General features: G+C 35.1%; 1 protein-coding gene across 2 annotated transcripts in view; it reads right to left on the bottom strand.

Annotated features, from left to right (window-relative positions):
* The window catches only part of Gulp1 (GULP, engulfment adaptor PTB domain containing 1), a 240,301-nt gene that overhangs the window by 76,815 nt on the left and 157,474 nt on the right, over positions 1-6,012 (bottom strand). The gene's annotated exons all lie outside the window — the stretch shown is intronic.

The raw sequence follows: 6,012 nt of genomic DNA, 5'->3' as shown, positions 1-6,012 counted from the left end.
TGTGTGTGTGTGTGTGTGTGTGTGTGTGTGTGTGTGTGTGTGTGTGTGTGTGTGTGTGTGTGTGTGTGTGTGTGTGTGTGTGTGTGTGTGTGTGTGTTGAGCTGGCCCCCTCACCTTACATCATTGGAATAGAAGGATAAGGAAACTGAAACACAGCTTGCCCTAACCTTCTCTTTCTAATTAATACAAGAATCCATTGGTATCCATGGAGGACTGATTGTAAGACCCACACAGATACCAAATAACAGATGCTAAAGTTCCTACATAAAATGGCATAGCATTTCTGTATAACCCATGCACATTCTCCCACTTACTTAAAATTATTTCTGTAATAGTACAATGTGAATGTTAGGTAAATAATTATTCTGTATTGATTAGAGAATGATTGGAACAAAAATAGTTTATATATGTTCTACACGTCCCCCTTCCCTCCCAATGTTTTCCATCTGCGTTTGGTTGATTCCACACGCAGATATGGACTCCATGGTGTGGAGGGCCCACTATTTAAAATGCAACCATAGCTATGTTGATTATGTTCAAGCCTGAAGCATTCCCATAACCCTGGTGCTTCTTGCCACATGTTAACTTCCAAAGAATTACTTTCCTTATTAATCTTATTTCTGATTTCTCCTGGAGCTGTTTTTTTTTTTAATTTGTTTTTTGTTTTTTGGCAGGGGTGGGGACAGAGGTCCTGAGGCTTGAACTCAGGGCCAACGCACTGTCCCTGAACTGTTTTTGTTTGCTCAATGCTAATGTTCTACCACTTGAGCCATAGCTTCATTTCTGGGTAGTTTTTGGGAGGATAACTGGCAATAAGAGTCTCATGGACTTTCATGCCCAGGTTTGCTTCAAACTGCAATCCTCAGATCTTAGCCTCCTAAATAGCTAGAATTACAAGGTTGAGCCATTAACACCTGTCTCTTCTAGAGCTTTTAAGAAATAAAAAACTCACCTCTTTGCTGATTAGAGGTACTGGCATATGCTTATTTTGGTCAAGCAGTAAAACCACTCTTGAAATGATATTGATAAATGCATCTTTGACCTTTCTGAAACAAGTGTTTCTTTTCTGTTTCCTTATTGTCCCTACTTTTGCTTTCTGCTCAGTTTCGAGTGTCACATGTCACGCTTCAGACAGCCACTGCTTGCCAAGTGAGAAACCGAGTCACAGATTGACTTTCAGAGACATTCTTTGGGTATGAACTTAGGGTCAAATGTATTTATGTACAAATAAAAAACAAGTGATAAATATACCCAACATTTATAAAATTCCTCATTTATAACTAAGAATTCTTAAAGAAGTTTTTATAGAGACATGAGTAACACTAGGCCTTTTTAAAGACAGATAAAAATTTTACGGAAGGATACTTCTAAGCAGAAGTGTCTGTAAGCTTTATGATAGAGACAGATACTTAGACTCTGTCAAAAACAAAAACAAGGGAACTGGTTGGGAATGTGGCTTAGTAGTAGAATGCTTGCCTAGCATTCATGTAGCCCTGGGTTCAATTCCTCAATACCACATAGACAGAAAATGCCAGAAGTGGCATTGTGGTTCAAGTAGTAGAGCACTACCTTAAGCAAAAGGAAGCTCAGGGACAGGGCCCAAGCCCTGAGTTCAAGTACCAGGACTAGAAAAAGAAAAACAAAAAACACTAAGGGAAATAAAATTCATACAGAGTCTAGACAGTGTGGCCACAGTATAAGGGAGCCACCATACATAGACTTTATTTAGTCTGCCTAGCTCACATCTCTGCCAAACCTCAGGCTGGTTTTAAATGCTATCCAAATAAGTGATGGACAGATGAAACAATTACACACATAATGAGCAAGAATGTACATCTATTCTATTTGATATTGGATTCAATTGTGTTTCAGGTGACTAATCTCTTTACAATTGAGAATAGTATATTTCAACAAAAGGAAAAAAATAAGGTTGTTGAATAGATATCTCCATCTAATGTCTATACCTATTTTTTCTACATTTTATAAACTTAAGCAAAGCACTTAACCTCTATAGGCCTCAAATTACTCTATTAAGGAAATGATGAGACTGTAATTATGAATTGTATGGTCTTTTTGATCATTTAATGATCTGAAGTCTGTAACAAACAATGACTTTAAAAAATAAATGAGGCAACACTGTAGTATACAGTGAAATGTTACAAATAACAAAATGAATTAGTTTCTATTCAGAAATTTCTAGCAGCTATATTATACTTTTTAGAACATTCTCATTTGAATAATAATCATATACAATTATGACTTCTAAAACATGTTCAATTATGTGAGAGAACTTGGGAGAAGGGAAGTAAGCATTCTCTTTAAAATAGGCATATGTTTTTCAGAAATTAAATTGATAACATACATCCATTCCAAGAACTGAGACAAAGTAATACTCAGTGTTTGTTGTTATTTTGTTTTCATTTATTCTTATGCTGTATAAGCTTATGCTAGCTATAAAACTATAAATCAAGTTATTTTATGCTCATCCTATTTGTTTTCACATTTTTAGCACTACAAATATTTTATAGCTTCCCATTACAAAAGGCAAAGGAAAATAACATTTTATAGATTTTTACTTTCCTCTGAAATGTGTACCAGTGATGCTTTGGTACATATAAGAACATTTCAAATGGTTATATATGCAGATATATTGATGTGTTGTGGAATACATAATTTTCTCCTTGGGAAAAAGTAACAGCTAATAGTTAGTTTGCATGCTTATTCTTTCACTATGTTTGGAATGAGTATCAATTGTATGAATTAGTATAAGGAAAAACTAATGAAGTTTGTCATTGTTGTCATTTGTTCTTGTTGTTGTTGTTCTGGTCCTGGGGCTTGAATTCGGCCTGAGCACTGTCCCTGAGCTTTAGTGCTCTATCACTTGAGTTATAGCTCCACTTCCAGCATTTTGCTGGTTAATCGGAGATAAAACTCTCATAGTATTTCCTGCCCATGATCTTCAAAGCTCAGCCTTCTGAGTAGCTAGGATTACAGGACTGAGATATCAGAATCTGCCAAACAGGATTTTAAGGCTCCATATGGAGTTGATTTTTAAAGTGGGTCCAAAGTTTTGAGATTGACTAGAAACCCATTTATATGAAATGCAACAGAACTCTTCACAGTTTCATTTGTTTGTTTTACATCCCTTTTGGTAATGACTGGAAAATTGGCAAGTGCATGTGTTTTATTATTATTGTAGCTCCTATAAAGCAGTTTATGAATTTGGAATTTTAATTCCTTTTGAAAGTTACACATTGATTAAAAATTAAAGACTTTTGATTAAATTTTAGTGATTTCACAAAGTACAATTTGAGTATGTCTTCTTTCCTGTTATTCTCTGTTGTTGACATATTAGCAGAAATCATTTATTTCTAAGGTCTGAGTTTTCTTCCATTAAGTATTATACCAATATTAATATTTTATTGAACATTAATTTGTCACAAATTCACCAAAATAATTTAAGAAACATTAGTAAAGTAGGTTATATTAAGATCTTTCTTTTGTATGACTCATTGAGCCATATAATGTAACTTTGTTCTCTTCATTAATTTCTTTTTATAACCTTATACAATGTTAATGAATGATCTTCTTTATATGTCTACATCTCACTTTAAGGCCAGGAAAACTTCACCTTACCTCTCCCTCCAGAATTCAGTGGTAGAAAATTCAACATATTGGGAAAATAAAACCAAAGTGATGCTTGTCTTTAATGGTCTCTTACATGTAAACCCCCTAGCTGAAAATATCAGGCTGCTTTTCACCCTTCAGCCATGCACTTAGCATGACTGACATCATGCATTATTACATATATAGGAAAAACATAGTATCTCATATGCATTACAAGTAGCTCATTCTCTGCTTTTTAGAAAATAGTGCAAACACTAATCTCAAGTTACAAATGAAGAACGCACTCTAATCGCTACAACAGAATGTAACAACTACATGGTTATAAAATTCTAGCAGCATCAGTGAATATCTGGAATAGAAGTTGCTCTTGTGGCGTGCATCTGAGCATATTACATAACTTCCTTATTATAGATATTGTTAAATAGGTTTAGCTAGAAATTTCAAATGTAAAAGCTTAAGATATGATTCTCAATCAAATATTAAACATTAGAACCCTCAAGTTGTAACAATTTACATTTATCTCTGAAATTGAAATTTGTTTTTTTCTTAACTGACACATGAAAACATAGTAGCTGAGCATGAAGGATTACATATGTAATTTCCAGCACTTAAGAGGCTGAGGCAGAAAACAAGTTGGAGATCAGCCTGGTCTACAAAGCAATACTCTAAATGATCCCCCTTCTACCCCCACCCCTCTCTATCTCGCTCACTCGCTCGCTCAACCCTAAATCCTCTGTATCTAGAAATCTTCAGTGGCCTTTGGACCCCCTGAGAATGATTCCTGTACTTGCTCTTTTCTATTTGTACCTTTTGGATGGCATTAACTTTGCTTCCCCAGTACACTGCAGCTCAGCAACCTGACACCTTTTCTCAGCCAGATCTTAACAAGTAAGCAGGGCTACTACCTCCCCTTCTTGTTTCTGTTCTTCATGACTGGAATTCGCTCTTTCAGGAGGTCAAGTCTTCCTGACCGTCTCATTCAGGCCTCTTCTCTTCATCAAGATCTCTCTGGACTTATAAATATAGAATTTCTACGCAACTCTCCCAATACCAGTGTCTTTATGAACTGCTCTTTTTGCTTCATAGCATCATTAACTGAAATGCTATGTTAATAGATAAAACATTAGCCTGTATATTGTATATACCATGTACACATAATAATGCTGGTTCGAAGTAATTTATTAAAATAACTAATTTAATAAAATATTTGGTGCTGGTATAGCTCATCAAGGCTGCCACTAAGCATGAGCCACTGGCAGCATTAAGATGTTTTTAAAGAAAGGTAATTTGTTAGTTGCTTGATTTCCCACATACAATAATATAACAAGTAATTTAACTGCCAGACTCACATTAGGAAAACAATTATAAGAAATACATGGCCTACACAGAAACTAAATAGACTTTTTTTTTTTTTTTTTGTCAGTTGTGTGGGGCTTGAACTCTGGGCTTGGGCGCTGTTCCTGAGCTCTTCAGCTCCAGGTGTGCGCTCTACCGCTTGAGCCACAGCGCCACTTCCAGTTTTCTAGTGTTTATTGGAGATCAGAGTCTCATGGAGTTTCTTGCCTGGGCTGGCTTTGAACCACGATCCTCAGATCTCAGTCTCCTGAGTAGCTAGGATTATAGGCATGAGCCACCAGTGCCTGCCTATAGATAGACATTTTAAACAATTATCTATTTGGAAAGAAAATAGCTTCTTGTGTTATACATTACTCAATAATCTTTTTGGATATGTTTTATTCTCCTGTCCCCAGAAAGCTGGGACTTTAGTTATTAGATGCTATAATCAGTTTTCAAGACATAGTAGCAGCTCAGCTCAAAAGTATGTGTATGAAAGAATGAATCTTGATGTAATTTTGTTATAATACTCTGATACTCCATGTTTATGTGTATAGTTCAAGGTTGACTTTAAGATGTTAGAAGCAATGAAAACAGGTTGTAAAAATTACATATTAATCATCGATAAAATTATAATGGCTTTCATAAGCAGCTCTCCCTTTATTATTTTATGTTTTGAATTAGTTAAATTTTGGTGAAGTCTTTGGTAGTGTTTAAAGGATGGTTACAATTTAAAGGCATGAGTTTTCAAATACTTTTGACTGCATACCATCATTTTATGGAACAAATTGATATTTACCATATGCATTCTGAAAAGGTTTTTTTTCTTTTATTCAATTTCATATTTAAATTCATTCTTTCCACAATCCGCTACATTGGTTTCATAACTCAATTATTTTCATAGTTTCAAAACTACAGACTGAAAACATTATCATGGAATAAAAAAAACAGCAGGAGAGGTTTGGGAAGGTGGCTCAGTGGTAGAGTGCTTGCCTTGCATGCCTGAGGCCCTAGATTTGATTCCTCAGCACCACATAAGCAAAAAGAAAA

Source organism: Dipodomys ordii, unplaced genomic scaffold, assembly GCF_000151885.1.
Source record: "Dipodomys ordii isolate 6190 unplaced genomic scaffold, Dord_2.0 Scaffold5, whole genome shotgun sequence".
NCBI lineage: Eukaryota > Metazoa > Chordata > Mammalia > Rodentia > Heteromyidae > Dipodomys > Dipodomys ordii.
The sequence above is the reverse complement of the archived record's forward strand: the minus strand, read 5'-3'. Positions and strand labels throughout refer to the sequence as shown.